At 39.4% G+C, this 20306-nt stretch overlaps 1 pseudogene; it reads left to right on the top strand.

Moving 5' to 3' along the window:
• Nucleotides 1-160: 160 nt before the first annotated feature.
• LOC131330511 (uncharacterized TPR repeat-containing protein At1g05150-like) lies at nt 161-10731 on the top strand (annotated as a pseudogene).
• Nucleotides 10732-20306: the final 9575 nt, after the last annotated feature.

Here is a 20306-nt window from a genome sequence, read left to right as displayed (position 1 = left end):
ATGAGCATGGCATGAATGAAGGTGCAGTCCCTTGTATCATTTGGGCTTTAATTACCACATCATTAAACTCCAATTCTTAACACTTGATGTTTTTTCAGATTCCCTATTGATCGTGTTGAAGGATCTGCTTCTACAAAGGAAAGGCCTGACGCCTGAGATTATTATTATTAATGAGTGCTACTTTGAATGCTGAACTATTTTTGAATTATTTAGGTGGGGCACCAAAAAATCTACATCCCGGTAAGATGATACTTGAGGTTTTAGCAATATGGTTTCTTTGTTTGTCACCAAGGTTTTCGTTGTTGAGCTGATTGTGGTGTTGGTGTTGGTGTTGGGGCATGGTTTGCATTGTCATCCACATCAACTGAATGTGAAACTGCTGATAATTTTAGAGAACTTACATTTTTCTAGATGCCAATCCTGGGTTTCTCGACAATACAAACTGCATGGTATAATTGCTTCAGAAAGCCAGTCTTTTGCTTTTTCGTGTCCTTTGCCAGAAAGATAATGCGAGATTAGCTTGTCTATAACTGGAGTGAGGTCATAGCATTAGTGCTTACAGTTCTATGAAATTGCTGCATATAGTTGTGATAATAAGAACTGAAAAGTTGCGTTTGTTTCTAAATTCAGGGCTTTACGCATCCTGTGAGAGCAATTTATTCCATAAACAGCTGTAGATTCAACGTGCATCTTGCAGATGAGACTAGAACTATTGTTGCCACAGTTGCGAGAACATGTCCTGCGTAACAGCTCAATACCTGAAGAAGAACACACATGAGGTAACCGCCATTTCTAAAGCTACTCCCATCTAGCAAATACACAAATTACATTCGAACCTGTACAACTACATGAGGAAATACAGGATACTTTATCCATTCAGGCAATAGAAAGATTCGCCGAACCTAGGGAATATATTGTTCGGGTTCGTGCACACAACTATGGCACTCATCAACTGAGACAATGTGTGTATAATGTCCATGAATGTGACCCCGTTGATAATATCAGAACAGATAAAGACGGTCAGACTCCTCGCGCATCAACAGTTTAGCTTGAATCACCACCACAATTCACGCAAGCAGCCATTTCAGGATGAAAGTTCAAGCGCTTGCTTCTATGGAAGATGACAATCTGCCACTAGCTGTTGCTTTCATCATGAAGAAAAAGGACTACAAACAGCCCTCGGAAAACACTTTTTTGCGGCGCTGAATTGCTACACTCACCTTACTTTTGTGTATCCTAAGTATTGCAGTACCTTCTGTTAATGTTGCTTCTACTTAATTAGGCTGTATATTTAAACTTAATATCATTATTGTCTAATTTTCTTCTGCATTGCTAAGTTATACACTGCCCTAGCGTCTCTTTACCAAAAAAAACCTTAGACAATGCAAGTAATTTAACAAGTCTAGCAACGAAAAAAACAATTGCTCATGAATTGTATTACCAATTTCAAGTCACAGCCCAAGGAAAGAAATTAAATGTGTCTAAGTGTTTGCATCCAAAATATTCTTTCTGTTATACTCCACCTAAAATCAACAGGAAAAAATTGATGACTAGAGGCAGCAGATCAGAAAAAGTAAAGCGAAGAAATGGCAGCCTTAGTCGTCGCCGTAAACCCTAGGGTCAAATTCAGCGACGAGCAAATCAATGCGATTCTGGACGAGGTTTTCAAGACCTACGGCGAATTCATCGACGGCAAGAAGGGGCTGACCTACGACGGCCTCCTCCGTACCTACGACGCCAGCGATCGATTTTGATGCCCTAGGGCTTGAATTGAAGCCTGATAGTGGAGGTGATGACGTGGGTCTTCGTCCTCGATAGTTGACGAGCGGGCGGCGGCGGAGAAGCAGCGGACGGCGGCGCGGAAGGTGGTGGACGATTTGGAGATTTTGATCAAACGGTTGAAAGCAAAGCAAGTGAAGGTTGGGAAAATGAAAGGTGGGGATAACAGTAATAATGATGTTTTATTCGGATCCTGGGTGGTGGTCTAGGGAATTAGAGCCAAGTTCTGAGATTTCAGAGAAGAGGGTAGTTTGGGAAGAATCAAGGCATGATTATGCTGCTTTTGTGAAAGAATTGGGTGTTTTGAGAACAAGGGCAGATGGGGCTAGATCAAGAGAAGAGGCATTTGATGGGCACATGGCAATTGGTAGGGTTTTGTATGAGCATCAGTTGTATAAGGAAGCTTTGGTGAGTTTTAAAAGAGCTTGTGAGCTTCAGCCAACTGATCACTGATGTGAGGCCACATTTTAGGGCTGGGAATTGTTTGTATGTTATTGGGAGGCATGGTGAGGCTAAAGAGGACTTTGCTTTGGCTTTGGAAACGGCTGAAGCCGGGGGAAACCACTGGGCTTATTTGCTTGCACAGATACATGTCAACTTGGGAATCTCACTTGAAGGTGAAGGTATGGTTATCAGTTCTTGTGAGCATTATAGAGAGGCTGCTATTCTTTGTCCAACTCATTTTAGGGCTTTGAAACTGTTGGGTAGTGCTTTGTTCGGAGTAGGCGAGTATAAAGCGGCTGTGAAAGCCTTGTAAAAGGCTATTTACCTGAAAAACGATTATGCCAATGCCCATTGCAACTTGTCTTCGGCTTTGCACGCGAAGTTTATTGATTTGAAACCTGGTCATGTGGATGCTTTGTATAATTTGGGTGGGCTTTACATGGATATGGGTAGGTATCAGAGAGCTTCGGTGATGATGAGAATTGATTGCTATGTTTGACGATCTTGATTGGAGTTTCGTGTCATGTCTGGTTAAGTAAAGCTTGAATCGGTGGATAAGAATCGCCATCATTGTAATCATATTGCTCAGTTTGCCGTTACCCTATCATTGGGTCGTGATTCAAGGAGATGAAATCTCATTGCAGTTTGAGCAGTCAATGCTATAGTGAAGAAAAGGCAGGACCGGCCCAATAGGGAGGCCCAAGAGGCCGCCGCCTTGAGCCTCTACATTTTGGGCCAAAAAAATGGGGCACCCCTTTTTAGATAAGTTTATATGTTTTCTATGTACAACTATAATTCAAACTCCTTTGGTGATTCAATAGTAAAGTGTTTACTCTTTCACATAAGATGCCTAGGCTCAAATCTTGGTAGGGTACCTTTTTATAGTGTCTTTTTGCCAAAAAAAATTTCTTCCTATCACACAAATTCGGGTTGCTGTGATTCAAACTTGAGTTCACTGAATATTATTGCAACCGCACAAGCCATTAAAGCTGAAATATTTACCATGTTTAATAATATGAACGAAAATTATATATTGAAAAGTATTTATGTGTATTGTTTTTAAAATTAAAAAATTTATGTAGAGCACTATTTCATCACTTGGCCTAGGACATCCACATACCTTGGGCCGGTCCTAAGGAAAGGTCCCTCCTACCTTCAAGCTAGAAGAGTACAAGTTCAAAAAGTATGCAAGGGCGTTAGAAGCAATTAAGGATAAGTGCATGTGGTTCGGTTTGCATTCGAAGAGCTCCTCCCCTAGCTAGGTATGTTTGATTTTTTCTGTTCCTGTAATATTTCCGTATGCTGATTTAGTTGTCCAGTGTGCAATGTATAGCTCATAAATGTGTTCAGAGGGCTTTTGTGCCCTTGTATAATAAAATCGAAGTGGTCGTTGTAATGTCATTGTTTCTAACTGCAAGTGTAGAGATCTCTTGTCAGCTGTCATTATTCTTGTTATTCCAAAAAGTAAAAAGAGTTGTGTGGTGGATATGTTCATGCCTGGGGATATATTGTGGGGCTTAAATTTCTGGTGTGTGCTACTGGAAGTTCAGGAGCTTATTGGATTCTCCTCGGTCATTTGTTCGGTAGGGATTATGTGCATCAGTAGTTGATCAATTGTACATTTGGGAAGGTATGTACATATTGTGAAGCTTGAAACTTCTGTTGTGTTGCTGGTTGAAGCACAGGAGTCCATTGGATTCCTCGGTGATTTGATTGGAGAAGAACATGTGTGGAATCCATAGATCTCGTGTCTTTTGAAAGCTACTTCTTTGATGAAGAAGACTACGTTTTCTTGTTTTTGAAGTTTTAGGCCTAACTCATCCAAAAGAAGGCCCAGTCTTGTGTTAAAGCCTCTACCGAGGATGATGGCATTAAGGCAAACTTGGTTCATAAGGTTAGAGGCTACTTCATCTATTGGCATTTGGCAATTTACTTTTAGCCCTTTAGGTTGGACACATCTGGAATATCCAACATTTTGTCAGCCAGATTTTAGGTGGACTAAAGGGTCCAGTCTCTGCTAGAGTCAATTTCTCAACTCTGTCTATCTCTATATACTATTGAGCTGCACACGTTGAGAGTTTTTTATTTGTCTCGGACCTCTGGTCTAAGCCTCTCATGCTTGGTTAAAATAGTCTTGGGGTTTCAGCAGTTATTACCAAGAACAAACTTTTAACGTCTGGCCAAGAAGTGCACGAGTGGGGGAATTTTTTAATGGTCATCTGGTTTATTTCCTAGTATAACTTTCAAAAGAGGACACTCAAGAAATATTTAATTTTCAGGTGGCATTTTCGTAATCATAAATGCACAAGGGTAGTGATAATGCCAAAACCAAATTTGTTGGTGCCAAAACTCACAATTAAATTTGCCATTAAATGACTTATTTGTAGCAGCTAAGAAGGTGTCGTGGTGGCTGCAGGAAGGCCCCTTCATCCCATATTTGAAGCATAACAAATATTTCAGAGAATAATCACTTTTACTTTTTTATTTAAAAGTGGTTATTTTCCAAAATATTTGGGTAAAAGTAATTTTTTTTTACCAATTCGTCTCATTGAGACTGATCAAAAGTCAAATTTTGGCACAAAACTAACGCTCAAATAGTAACTGCAGTGATCTTGAATACGGATCCTACAGCGATTGATAAAATCCCCATAAAAATACCACTAGATCGAGCACCTATGATTTCGTAGCCGGTCAAAATCTTGACTACAAATGCGATATTTTTTTTGAATATGGACAAAATTAAAAGTTATGAAAAAATTAAGTGGAACAAAGCATGAACTTGATTCCCAACGTTTAGAGAAGTAAATAGAGAAGTTTGGAAGTCAACCATGGTGGAACAGATAAACATTAAATGGACCACCAAACGAGAAACCGGTTGACCACTTCACGAACTTGGTCGGCCTCCTTAGAGCAAGTACTTCAACAATAGGTAAAATAACTAGTTAAAATGTACTTTTTTGTATTTTACCTACCCAATTTTTCTTCCATTCTGTAGCAACGCTCTGTATCCATATCTCTATTCTATAAATTATTGTATATAATGCCTTGTCACCTGTAAAAAGTAGAGAGATAAGAGGCAAAATGTTAAGAGAGAGAGGAGATAAAGTGGATGAAGGGAACAAAAATCAATTTTTTAGTCTTTTGCTGTGCAACAGTACTTCGCCAAAAGTGCCTAATTAAGAACTGTAGCAAAATGTATAGTGGATGAACAAATACCTAATCTGCGGTACCATGGTTTTCTTTGATTTGCGGAGCTATTTACAGAAATTGTCACTTTACCTATGCTGGTGTTGTTGCTCTTAATCTCTTATGAACTGGACATCCACTTTGCAGACCACCAGATTGGGCCTTAGACTATTGGGTTCTGGCAGAGTTGGGGTTAATGTGTACTTTTGGGTCAAAACTAAATTATAGGAAAAGGAACACACATGGGCCAAACAAAACTAATAATGTAAAATGGAAATCATGGGCCGAAGATTTGATAGGAATATTTTTTTTTTTGGTCAAATGATATACATCAGTGGAATAGCCTCTGGACCCCAAAGCCCTGCCCCTTATAGGACTCGAACCTTGGTCACAACTGTGAGAGGAAGATGAATTACCAACTTCACTAAAAGTGGTTCTCAATTTTGATAGGAATATTTAAGAGCCATGTGTTCAAGAGAATTTTTCTTTTATGGTAAAAAAGAAATGTACACAAGTTGTACATTAATTCTGTTTTGAGAAATCAAAACTTTATCCATTTCAATTTAACAAGACGGCTTTAACCATTGTATTTAAGAAATCAATTTTGTGAAAATGTAATCAAAATCAATTATGTCTAACAAACCTCCTTAGAGTGTCTCATTTTAGTTTAAAATATTTTATTTATAGCTTTCGCATTTAAAATATTTTGTCAATTAATTGGATCCCTTTCAATATTGTTGGTTCATTGGTATTATTTGGTTCATGAGATGTTTGTACCCTAAGCTTTTGACTGAACTTTTTTAGTTGGTGTTGTTCTTAAAGAAAAGATTCTTGATTTTTTAGTCATCCATAGCTTTGTTACTTAACTTACTATTTTTTTTAAGCCTGCATATTATGTGAGTTTGGGTTTTGTAGTTCATGGCCGATCGCTACCTTTTTGAGGTGTGACAAATGGTCTATTTGACTAACAGAAGAAAAGTTTAAGAATAAAAGTGAAGTTTGTTAAAGTTTGGGAGCCGATACATATTGAGTGTAAATTTGAAGGTACTTTGAAATTTTCCCGATATAAGAGTAGTATTTTTATGGAAAGAGTGGTGAGCTCCAGGTTTCCTTGTCCAATCTCTTGTGTTGCAATCTTTCTACACACACCGACGTATCCACGCCACTTGGGGGCCCTTCAGCACAGATGATCCAAATTGTTCAATTATTTAAAAAAAAAATTGAGTGGGCCTAAGAAAAATCAACTCAATCTAATATGTGTAGGTATTCGAACCAAACCTTTCATTTTTTCGTTCGATTTCCGAATTTGTAAAAAAATTGAATATTGGATCGAACATCTACACATATCGGATTGAACTAATTTTCCACAAGTCCACTCATTTATTCTTTTAAACTTATTGAATTACTCGGATCATCTGTATGAGATCCGGAGTGGACCCCACGTGGCTTCGGTATGCCTAGTCGGTGAGTGTGGTCGATTTCTATTTATTCATTCTCGCTAGCATTGGGCGGAACGGGATCCGGGGGCCCTGCTGTGTGGAACTCACAGCATGGTGTCCTGTCCTTTAATACCAGCTGTTTTGTTGTCAAAATGGGACCCCACACTTTTCCTTATTGACCACTAGAGGCGGGATACATGCGATGCGTGAGCAAGTCAAATTTTCATAACATTTGTGAAAATTTGATCAAATAATAAGCAGGAAGCATTTTTACAAAAATGTTGCGACTTACGTTCAAGTTGTTCGTAGCTCTTGGGGGAAGGTGTCACTATCAAGGTGATTGCGAAAGAAAAAAAAAATAAAAGCAAGACTAATATAGTGGTCGGTTAGAATATGATCGATTGGTTGAGAATGGAAACTATATGATTGATGGTCAGAACTGTAATACCCCCACCATTTATTTGAACAATCCTTCTACCACTACGCCCATTTACATACTCACACTTATAATAAAGGTGGAGCCCGCACATACTATACATTCAATGTGTATGGGCTCCACCTTTGTTGTGAGTATGAGTGTGTAAATGAGTGTGTGAATGAGTGTGGTTGTAAAATTATTTTTATTTGAAACAAATCACAAGGCATAATATTTTAAACGGAAAAGATATTTGCACTGACGGTTTCCGTAGGGAAACCGTACCGACGGCCACGCAAGGCCATCTCCGGCCACCGGACGGCTGATCCGAGCCGTCCAAAAATTTAAAAAAAAAAACGAGGGGGTCTCGTGGGAATCAACGGCATCCGAGGTGTGTAAGGTGCTTGATCCGAGTACCCTTTTTTCGTGTATATATGTATATTCGTATATTCGCGGGAATATACATATATACACGAAAAAAAGGTGCTCGGATCAAGCACCTTACACACCTCAGATGCTGTTGATTCTCGCAAAAGCCCCCTCGTTTTTTTTTTTTTAAATTTTTGGACAGCTCGGATCGGCCGTCCGGTGGCCGGAGATGGCCACGCGTGACCGTCGGTACGGTTTCCCTACGGAAACCGTCGGTGCAAATAGTAGTACTCTATTTTAAATGATAGGAAGACAAATTATTGGGCTTCGTGTAATAGTCCACGTGATTTGGTTGGGGTGAGCATTCACTACTAGGAACGGATAAGGGAGCAAAAGTAGCAGAAGTAAAACAGAAAATCTACTGGCACATCAAATTTGTGAACAGATTATGCACAGATTTTTATGTGGAGTCCACTAAGGATTTCACACAAGTGATCCGAGCCGTTCAGAATGTTTAAAATATATTTTTCAAAGGCCCTTGCAAAAAATCAGCTCAATCCGATATCTATAAGTACTTGATATAATCGTCTAACTTTTCATTCTCTAAAAACTTAAATGAAAAGTTTGATGATTAAATCAAGCACTTATAGGTATCGGATTGAGTTGATTTTTCTCGAGGGTCCTTGAAAAAATGTTTTAAACATAATGAACGGCTCGGATCACTTATGTGGGACCCGTAGTCGGCTCCACATAAAAATCTGTACACAATTTGTGCATAGATTTGCTGTGTCAGTAGATTGGTTCGAAGTAAAAACAGAATTGGATGTTTAATGAATACATGTGTCATGCAACAAACCACTTGGAGGGAAGAGTCACTATGGGTATAAAAGAAAAAAGATCAAAAAAGAAAAAAGGGAAGGGGAAAAATGAAGCGGCAGGAAAAAGAAAGGGAGCCAGGGGCAGTGGCTCCTTAGTCTACAGTGGTGGGTTTTAGGTAATTGATTTGGTGGAAGTGGAGCTTTTGCGTTATTTGGTTGATCTTTAATTGAGACGTGTTTGAAGTTTCGGGTTGTCACAGTTGGTATCAGAGCTTAGGTGATAGATCTTATATGGGATCTTGGGGTGATGAGAGTGCATAGCAAATGCGTTCTTAAAATCTGGGCCGGTTTAGCTCCTATAGCCGCAAGAACAAACTTGAGAAGAGTATCTTTTGTTTAATTAGTCGTATTCGGAAAATTTGTCACAGATACGTTTCGGAACCATCAGTGGACCAATTTCCGGTAAGTTACTTCTTGTGGTGAATTTGTATTAATTGGAGTGTGAAAGAGAAAAAAATAAAAAATAAAAAATGGAAAAGATGGTACACGTGTGTACGTAAGAATGAAATTTTGATACTGTGGAGTTCAAGTATATATTCTAGGAATTTACTCAAAAAGGTGCCGAATAAAAGTTATATCGTAGTTGTTTCAGTAAAGCAAATTCTATGATTGTGCTAATACAATCAATGCTCTTTAGGATAGTGACGTTAGAGCATCCACAATGTAATAATTAAAACTAAAAGGTTGCTAAAGTTAGTAATGTTTGCGCAAAAAAGTGCTCACATTGTAATAACCAAACTTAGCAACCTCTTAGCAACTCATCAAATTTTGACATTTGAATAACCAAACTGAACAACTTTTACCAATAACCAAAACTCAATAACCAAACCCACTAACCAAATTCAAAACTAAAAAATTAAAAAACACCTCACATTAGAATCATCTCAGCGAGACGAATAATTTGGTGTGATCGGGTGCGTGATTGAAACTCGTTTGCAATTGGACATAAATGCATTGCGTATTGTAGGGGTTTTTTATAGGAATACAAAAATAACCAATGTGGAGATCAAGTTTGTTAGGTTTGATTATGAACTAAATGGATAATCAAATGCTGACGTGGCACATTTTGGTTATCGATTTTGATTATTCCCATTGCGGATGCTCTTAGAATTGGAAGCTGAACAGGATTTCTCTTTCAAAATTGTTGGTAGGAGATAAAGAGGTAGCTTAGGTTTCAAATTTTAGTGGTGTTAATTGGTGGGGGAATCAACGTATTTACCCCTTGTGAATGGGTGTAGGTTATGATTCCTTGTCTTGTGTTAATTTCTAAATGACTTCAATGTTGCAGCTTTCTGGTTAATGGGGCATTGAAATTCTGGAGCTTTTCATTACTATGTGATCTGGTAGTCAATGGGACTGAAGCAAAGACTTGGCTGGAAAAGAGTTGGATCTTCTCCATTTGCCTGCCATAGATGGTACTGTTTTGTGTGCTCTTATTATGTGGAATGATCTAACATAGATAACCAGATTCGTTGGTTTACGGAAGTGGTTGGAGGGGATAGTATTTCTGCTAATGTGGTCAGTTTTTTTTTTTCTTTTTGACATTTTGTTATGTATTTTTTTTTGTGTTTTGATAGTTTTTTTGTGTTTCCCTTTTTTTTTTTGGTTATCCAGTTGAAATCATGAAAATTGAGTTGTGAAAGGAGGCTGGTCTGTTTTCTGGGTTGACCATCATTTGGGAAGTAACTTTAAATTGATCTTTCAAGTTGAGCACGAATGGATTTTTGATGTTATAAAACTTTATTCGCATTTGAATTGTGTTGGGTATGATTGGATTTACAACGGCACTAACCCCGTTCCGGAACATAAAATAAGTACTTATTTTTTAAGAAGGCAATTTTAAGCTCAAAAATAATGTGTTTACGCAAATAATTTTTCTACCAATATGGATATTGTTTAATAGATCTCATCAAGATCTTTAATACGGTGCAAAAAAATTAAAAAATTATTTTTTATTTACATTATTTTTGAGTTTGAAAATGTGAAATAAACTGCTTATTTTTTAAGAAGGTTTTTGGAACGGGAAACTGATGACCACAGCTTCAGCACTTGATTAGTTTTTTTCTCAAGTGAAGTACTTGGTTAGTTTAATATGAAGCAATTCTGAATTTTATTGTATTGTTTTTGCAGTAGAGATCTAATTTTAGATTTTTCATGAATTAGGACTGATGACATCTTACCTTATTTGCAGCGTAATCCAGTGAGAAATACCTTCAACTGAGAGTTGTATTTGTAGCAATAATCATTACAACCCATACCTTTACCAAGTCTATCCACTTTACTCAACTTACCATGTGCCTTTCGCTCTTTTCCATAGTGGGTACTTGACACACGTTAAAAAAGAACAAATGTCTGGATGATCTTTTGGGCTCCCCAATTTGCATTGGCAAATTATTTTTGATTCTTCTATGCTATGCTGTTTCACTTTAGCAAATGCCAAACTCATTTGCAAAAAATAGGGTTATTACTCATGAATGAAAGTATTTCTCTAATCAAGTTTTAATCCAACGGGCACGATATTTTCGTGCGAAGCACAATAACAGCACTTTTGACCAAAACCATAGGTAAGCAAACTAGCCATTAGTAAAATACAAAACGGTCATCTACCAAACGAATAAACCTCAAAAAGATAATTTGTAATTTGCCCTTGTTTTACAACAATTTTCAAACTCAACCCAAATGACCCAAAAATTAAACAATAAATGCTAAGTACATTTAATTATTAGACCAACAAGCAGGACCGAACGTGCGTAGCACGTTGCTAAAACCCTAGTATATATAAATGTATGTCGATTCAATCCTAAGTTTCAAGTCGAGTTACAAATTCAAGTTCACTGTCGATTCAAGTTACGAGTTCATGTCAATGCAAGTTCAGTTCATGTCAATATAGTTCCTACAATACAGGTACATGCACAAGTTTGTGTAGGGAGTTATTTCCGAACAAGTTGTTTGTCTATTTTTTCACTTGTAGTCGACTAATCGACTAAGAGTTGTTGAGCGTGCTGGAATGTGGGTGTTTATGGTGGTGGAGTTTGATTCCTTGCCATATTTCAGGACTTCTCCGGAAGCAAACTTAATGAAGTGAATGGAGATGGAAGAAGAACAACAAAATGGACTTTATTATTCTTCGAGGTAGAAGTCGATCGACGGTGAGAACACAATCGAACAGACAGTTACATTACAAGCTACTCCTAGAGCAAGAAATGTAAAGTACAGATAAAAGTAGAAGCCTTTGGGCGATTGATTGGGGCTTCTAAATGTCTTCTATTCTTGTATTTATAGGCTGTCATTGACTTGAAATTCAAATTAGATGGAATTCCTTCCTTCGATTTGAATTAAGTGGTTCCATGCTTCATATTCTTGCTCCACTATCTGCACGAGGCGGTTACTTCTCCATGATCTCACATGTTTCCAATGTTGTAATTGCTTCAACTGCCTGCTTGCATTAACTGTCCTGTCCACGATCCGTATGTAACTCGTCCTCTGAAACGTGTTCTGGAGTTGAATTTTAACCGTCGATCAGTCCATTCGATTTTCCTTAATAGGCTTCACATTGCATTTACAGTAATTAGTCTAAAACGTGCTGACACGTGTAACATTTTGACCCAATCGATCATATTAGACTAAAATACTAAATTGTGGTGTAAACAATGCCCCCCTATTTACCTGAGTTAAAAATTAACTTGGGTAAATAATCCCTTAGTAACTTACTGCCTATATAAAGCAGAGTACTTCAAATTTTAGGGCACGAATTTGAATCTCTCCTCACACCAAAACCCTGAGACAGCTTTCAAACCCAAATGGCATCGAAATCCAAATCGAAGGTTTCTAGCGATCCAGTTGAAGATTCGACCACCGAGTCGGTAACAAAGGACTCCTTCCGATTCCCTGAGTCGTACCGAAATGGGGTTGATCAGAACACCCAAGTCCTGATTCCCGACGATAACGTCAGTTCTCACTGTATATTGGGTCCAGTTTTTCCGTCGGCCCTTCCGGATGGCCTTCCAGAAGTTTATCCTATGGGAGAACGTGACCCACTTCTCCTACAACTTCCAACGCTCGAATGGTCAGGCTGGGGTAAGAACACTTGCCTTCATTCCTGGCCTTATACCGTCGAAATGGGATGGGTGGACTGGGTAAGGCGTATGATGAAGTTTCTTTTTGAGGATTGGAAGACAATGGGAATCCGTGAGACAATCGAACTCTCACAATTCCCCTTAGAAATGAATTCTGAACTCTTAGCTGCTGCAGCTTGTTTCTGGTCCAAATCATCCAATACCCTAGTTCTGCATTGTGGTTTATTGTCTCCAACAATCTTGGATATTTCTCATTTGACCGGCCTTCCTTCCTTAGGCCATGAGGTAAATGCCCTACTTTCTCCTGATCCATATGATCCCCCATTCATTGTTCCATCATCTGGGGTTAGTTATTCGAAATGGCTAAAGGCTCACTACAAAGCCAAAGCATCTAGACCCTGCTTTCATGAGAAAGTTGCATTTTACCTATTTGTGATTTGTAGATTTCTTATGGCAGTTCCCGGGCTTAGGGTTATCAAAGAATATCTCAATTTGGCCGTTTGCATGGCCCAAGTAAAAAGGTTGGCACTTGCCCCATTTGTTTTAGGATCTTTGTATAGGGGCCTTTTTACCTTTGTTGACAAAAAGATAGCAGATTCTTGTGGTGGTCCCTTTTGGATTTTCCAAGCTTGGTTATATGCATACTTTCCTCAGCTGAAACCTAAGTTGAATAATCCCCTTCGATCAGATGAAACCTTGCAAACATGCCTAGCTATGCTGAACACCTCTTAGGTTTTCTGACTCAAACAGAGGAATCCTCCTTTCAAAGGTATTTCACTTTCTTCCATGAAGATAACAAAAAGAATTGGCCTGTTTTCTATCCATTCGATAAATTTGAGTATGCATCTGAAAGATTAAGGCCATGTTTTGAGGGCATTCCATCAGCCTCTCCTCAACTTGTAGAAAAAATGACTCACTCCAAGCGGTTATTCTGGGCCAGCATCCTCCTTCCAAGGCTTATCCCAGTCGGTTTTGCCCTAAATAACACTCCTTTTGGAAATTGTAGTTTTGAAAACTATTCTCCTTGTCAATCTACCCGACAGTTTGGCCTTTCACAAGGCATCCCCATGCCTTTTGTTCATCCAAATATTGCTGAAATGGCTTCAAGCAGGCCAACGATTAAGGCCAAGGGCTCGCAAATGATATCCTTGATGGTTAACAATTTTCATCATCGTGTGAAAGCTTTTCAGCTTATTGACTTCAAAACCAATGGTGTGACCTTGCCTGCTTTTGATGAATGGTGGTCAACTATGAGAGCTCTATATTTCAGTGCTCCACTTTCAGATTGCCTGTACAGGCTTGACCCAGAATACAAATATCTTCAAGACAAGGCTGGTAATCAAAGCTATTCATTGGTTTTTAATTCAATTAGTTATGCTTCTACTAATCATTGTGATATTGTTTCCTTGACAGAGGTAACAGCTCAACTGCCTGATGAACCTTCCAAGGCCGTTGTGCTTCATGTAGGAGTAGTTCCCATATCATCTGTGCCAAGTGGGAATACCAGGAAGAGAAAAGCCGAATCAATCAAGGACTCTGAAACTAGGCCACGAACGCAAACTCTCAAAATCAAGTCAGGTGTAAGCCAGAAAGTGTCTAAAAGTCCTTCCATTGGTAAATCCAAAAGACAGGTCGATGAAGTATCTACCCCCACGAAGCAAGCAACAAGAAAGCACACCAAGAAACAGAGTGTGAGTGATAAAGGATTGACTTCAAGGGTACACTCTCACCTTCCTCTTTCCCCTATTGATTCATACTCTTCATAAGTCTTTGTATTCTCACTTTCTTTCTTTTACAGAAAGGCAAGGGAACCAAAATTGTAGATGCTTTTGAAGAAACGGAGGAAGATGAAAATTCTTCAAGATCTTCACAAATTCAGAAGTCTTCCTTTTCAGCAGGAGAGACAGTTGACACTAAATTGGCGATCGACCAATATGAGTCCTTTGATACTGCATTATCGAACCTTTTGGATCAAGTTGACTGGTTGCCAGAGTTGCAAGAAAGGCTGCTACATCAAGAAAATCCTTTGTTGCAGGATGATAGTTCTTTTCTGCAAATTGGTGAGGGCACGGCTGAGCTTGGTGCACATTCCACCCAACAATGCATTGTTACAACAAACCAATCTGCATCAGACTCAGCCAATGCTGTACCAGGGAGGAATGCCACTGTTGACCCAACTCCTCAACGAACTCAGAAGATTGATCTGAATCAACAGGGTGACAGTAGAGAGGAAATGGCTTCTCCTCTGATGGCGGATGTGCCTACTCTAGAGGCTCCACCAGCACCAATCGAAAAGGAATTGGAAAAGAGGGACCAACAGAGGGTCCTGTCCAGATTGCCCACATTGCCCAAACCAGTCCTAACAAAGGAGGTGGACAGGGTGCAGAGGATGTGGCCTCTAGTCCTTCTGGTAATCCCTCTGGGAATCAAGTCCTATCACCAACAGGTATGATCCCTGCAAGTATTCCAAGGGTCCTTGCTTTAAACACATCTCCTCGTTCAGTGAACAAGGCTGCTGCAAACCCTGTAGGCATGGAGGATTCGACTCAGGTTAAGTCTTCAAGTGATTCATTGGACCATCTGATGGAAGAGATAGAGTCAACTTCCCAAGCCTTTCGATCTCTAACTGAGGTCTTTGAATCTAGCAGCTCTTTCTTTTTCCTCCAATTCAGTGCAGAAACTCAAAAAGAAATTCAAGTTTTCTTTGATTTTCTAAAACTTCCTTTTGAGGAGTTGATGACAGTGAAGTCTGCAGACTTTAGTGCCTGTGTTGAATCCTTGTCTCAAAGGCATGTCTTCCCTCTCGGGGAACAGATCATTTTGGAAAACTATGCATCATCATTGGGTGACAACATTAGTCTTTTCCGGTATTACCAGAAAGAGATAAGCCAAAAGCAAGAGTTGATTGGTAACGTTTCCAACCTGACGGTGAAGTTATCGACTATGCATATTGATGCTTCGACTTTGAAGTCGAGACTTGTGGCCATTGATCAGGAGGAACAGGAATTGTTACATCGACTAAGCCAACTGCAAACTGAGAAAGAACATCTTCTGGTAACAGCCAGCCAACTTGACAAGGACTTCAAACACTTAGCAGAGGAAGGCAAAGGAGTTTCAGTTCATGTTTCTGCCGCTCGTGAGGACTTGCAGAGGAACAGGATTAAATGTGATGAACTTGTTATTAAATGGGAGGCTTTTAAGTCCTCATTTCTTCATGAGTAACTCTATTTTTACAGTCATTGACTAGTTTTGTTTCAGTACAAAATTGTAAGTACTGTTTGTTTATTACCTATCAGCAGGTGGCATGCCAAAAATCACGAATGGCCCTTTCCTTACTTCTTTTTTCCTTTAACACAAACTTTGTAAATGTTTGGATGAAGGAATAAACCCACATGTTTGAATTAAGAACTAAACTCACACAAATATTCAAATTGAGGAATAAACCCCACATAATTGGTTCATATCCCTTTTACTTACAAACGTGATGCAAGCAAGCCACACGATCAAAACCCTTGATCCCTATATATCCGGATCGTGGGTGCCTATAATCATGGCAACACCACGTCATGATTCATGGTGACATTTCCCTTCTACTTTTAGGGAACATGCACAGTAATAAATGACGGTTAAGTACAGCCAATGATGCCGTGCTGCAGTAATCCAGCTGCCTTACTTTGGGAAACAACAATTGAGAACCCATTAACCTATCAATTGTCACGTCTCTTAATTTTACCTCGGGGTAACCGTCCACGACCCACGTCTTTAGATCTTCCTTGGTCTATAAATACCAACACTGAGTATAAGCTCAAGCACTTATGTTTCTACGCTATGGCTAACAACATTTCCTCTACTCCTCTCTCTGCACAAATCACACCCGCTCACATCAAGCAATTGGCCACCGAACTCTCGTGGGCACTCATGGAAGACCACAATGAGTGTAAACGAAGGATTCAGGCTATCCACAATCGAGTGGAGGGCATGGCGCTTCGACTGGAAAAGATGGAGTCTGCCATCAAACTTGTGGTGGCAAACTGGGACACCATCGACTACAAGCCTCCTCCGATCGATCCTGCTGACATCAGGTCCTCCATGGCTGGCACCTCTGGTCAGTGGAAAGAATGGCCTAAAGAATAGGCCTTCTTTTGTGGGGGAGTCCTGGTGTGTTTTTTTTTGTTAGATCTCACTTGAGATCTTTTCTTTCTGTAGGTTGGTCCCCACGGGGTCTTTTCTTTTTGGGTTCCCTTTTTGTTCTGTTAGATCCTTCTTGGGATCTTTTTTTGTTAGATTCTTCTTGGGATCTTTTGTTTTGTTTGGACTACTTTTTGTAATACTGCCCTACCCATGGGCAGCTTCTGATCATGAAATGAAAATGAAATGGAATATTTTGTTTTAACTCATGTTCTCCCACATAGACAGAAAATAATGCTTCAAATATTTACCATTAATGGTTCTTTCGTGAAGAACCCCTTCGATTGATGCTAAATGATATGCACCTCCTCGTAAGATTTGAGCAATACGGAAAGGACCTTCCCAATTTGGAGACCATTTCCCAAATCTTCCCTTCTTCCTTTTTGAATCGATTGGGAGAATTGTTTTCCAAACTAAGTCTCCAACTGCAAAAGATTTTTGTTTCACTCTTTTGTTGTAAGCCCTTTCTACTTTTTTCTTTTGGGCTTGAATTTGGTTTAAAGCATGTAACCTTTTTTCTTCCAACCCATCGATGTCCAAAAACATTGCTTCTTCATATTGCAAGTCTGGATCATAATGACGTGCCACCTTCTACTTAGGTAGTAAATCGATTGCTCTCGGCCTTGTTCATTATCCTGAGCTAATAAACTTGCAATTGAATGGTGTGTCGCTGATATGTATAGCTTCAATGGTTTTCCATTTATTGGAGGCATCAGGACAGGAGGCGTTACCAATGATTGTTTTAAAATATCAAATGCTTTCTGATGCTCTTGTTCCCATTTGAAATCCTTTTCTCACTTCAATTTTAATAACGGGGAGAATGCCATTGTTTTTCCAAACAGATTGGCAATAAATCTTTGAAGGAAATTAATCTTTCCCAAGAACTGTTGGAGCTCTTCTTTATTGGTTGGGGCTTGTGCTTTCAGGATAGCATCAGCTTTAGTTTTATCAACCTCGATTCCTTTTTGATGCACCAAGAACCCCAAAAAGTTTCCTGCTGTAACACCAAACACACATTTTAAGGGGTTCATTTTTAATTGTAACGTCTCATCTTTTCTAGAGTCTGTTCAAGATGATGTAAGTGCTCATCAATTGAATTTGACTTCACAACAACGTCATCTATATAAACTTCCAAGAATTTGTGTAGAAAATCATGAAAAATCAAATTCATAACTCTTTGATAGGTTGCTCCTGCGTTTTTTAATCCGAATGCCATAACCACTCATTCGAACGTTCCTATGTATCCAGGACATCTAAATGTTGTTTTATGTGTATCTCCTTCTGCTATATATACTTGATTGTAGCCAGCATTACCGTCCATGAAGGACAGCATTTGGTACCCCACCGTTGCATCGACTAGCAAATCAGCAACATGCATTGGATATTCATCCTTTGGTGATGCGGTGTTTAGGTCTCTGAAATCAACACAAACTCTAACTTTCCCATTCTTTTTTAATACTGGGATAACATTTGAGACCCATTCAACATATTTGACCGGTCGAATGAACTTTGCCTCGAATAAACGTTCTATTTCTTTTTTGACTTGAGGAAGAACGTCATCTTTCATTCTCCTGGGTGCCTGTTTAAAAGGTACATAATTCTCTTTTATAGGTATTTTGTGCTCGACTAAAGATCTATCTAAACCTGGCATTTCATCATAACTCCAAGCAAAGCAATCTTTAAATTTACGCAACAAATATTTAAACTTCTCCTTTATTTCATCAGGCAAAGTAGCATTTACATACTTGATCTTAGGATCTTCTGGAGTTCCTAAGTTTACCTCTTCCGTGGGATCCTTCACTTGGGCCCCATCATCATCTAGCTTAGTCGGTGCTGGTTTCAAGTCTGCTAGACCTAACTCTTTCATGTTTAATGGGCTATCATCAAAAACACATTCAGCCCAATTACAAGAAATAGGCTCGTCTGCCTGTAACTTTCTGTCAACAAGAAAAAAAAACAACCTCTTAAGAGTGGCTTTAACAGTAGCCAACTCTTCACTTCTTATGTTTACTAGGTTTCTAAACATTAAAAACTTGTTGGTCAACTTTGACAGGCCTTGATATAATGTTAGGCCTGGTGAAATCCTTGCTCAGCTCCTGGAATCCTTCCTTAATGTATGTGAGGAATTGACTCTCAGTTACCCCAACTTGATTAGATCTGACTTCTGAATCTTCTATCCTTGTTGGCCACAAATGTTCGTTGTAGAGATCTGCTTCGATATTGTTAGTCTCTGCTTTAAATGGATGCCGGTCTGCCCAAAAGACCTCCATTCCTGCTGCTTCTTCCTGCTTCAAAAAGATCAAAGCCTGATGCAAGGAAGATGGCACACAACTATTTATATGGATCCAATCCCTGCCTAGTAAGGCATTGTAATTAGATGAAGAATCGATTACAAAAAACGTTGCATTCATCCTCCTAGTCCCAATTTGCAGTTGCAAAGATATGACCCCCTTAGCAGGAGAACATCCCCCAGCGAAATTGCCAACTGTAACTTCTGTTGGGATCAAATCGTCATTGGTTTTGTTCAAGACTTTCAGCATTCTAGAGGGTAAAATATTGACTACTGCTTTATTGTCGACCAACACTTTTGAGATAGGCTGGCCATTCATATGAAGTTTATATATAGTGGTCTCAAATGCCTTATTGAGGCATCATCAGATGTTCTAAGAACTACAATACTGTTTCCATGTTCATCCGTCTCGACGTTAATGGGCTGTGACTGAGAATGCTTCTCTTTATCCATTATTTTTACAATCGATTAGGTAGTATCTTCAACATCACCTGCCAAGTTCATAGGCTGATTTGGTTTTGCCTTGAACTGCTTTGGCAGAACTAAAATCATATTACACTGATAGTTTATAGGTACTGACCCGAATTGGATTGCGGCCAGACTTTCACCAAATGTTGCAGATCTCTGTGGAGACGGGGAAGCATCTTTGATCAGATCTTCTTATTCTGAACCTTCGTCAAAGAGATCATCATCATCTGCCTCCATGAGTTTCTGGAATTCCTCCATCTTCTTCTTCAAGCTCTGCTTCAACTCTTTCCTACCCTTTGGTTGGGCAGTCGACTGGGGAGAAACTTCAGCATTACTTTCTTGCCCCCCATGCTTGAGAGTTGGCTTTTTTGGACCACTGGCCTCTCCTTGCTCTCGGGTCCACACCATGTTTGAAACCTTTGATGGTTCCACTCTTTCTCGTGGTTCGAAAACATGATCCCATGGGTCACCATAAGCCCTGGCTGCAACTTTCCTTTGAAGCCTTCTCTTCTGTGAATTGGATACTTTGGTATACCAGCCCTCTGCTGAGAATTTTGGGTGATTAAGCATGCTCCAATCCTCATGATCATGATTAGGTGGCATTACCATCCTAGGTTGGTGCCACCCGCGTCCATAAGGTCCTCCACCTCGTGGTCCAATGCCTCTTCTGAAACCAACACCCCTTTGATTAGGGTATCTCCCTCGATTGGGAAATTGGTACCCTACTGCTTCAAGGTCTTGGCAAGAAGGCACCCCAGGCCATGCAGGCACCAC

Source organism: Rhododendron vialii, chromosome 6a, assembly GCF_030253575.1.
Source record: "Rhododendron vialii isolate Sample 1 chromosome 6a, ASM3025357v1".
NCBI classification, from domain to species: Eukaryota; Viridiplantae; Streptophyta; class Magnoliopsida; order Ericales; family Ericaceae; genus Rhododendron; species Rhododendron vialii.
Note: the sequence above shows the minus strand (reverse complement) of the source record. Positions and strands in the feature narration are given on the sequence as shown.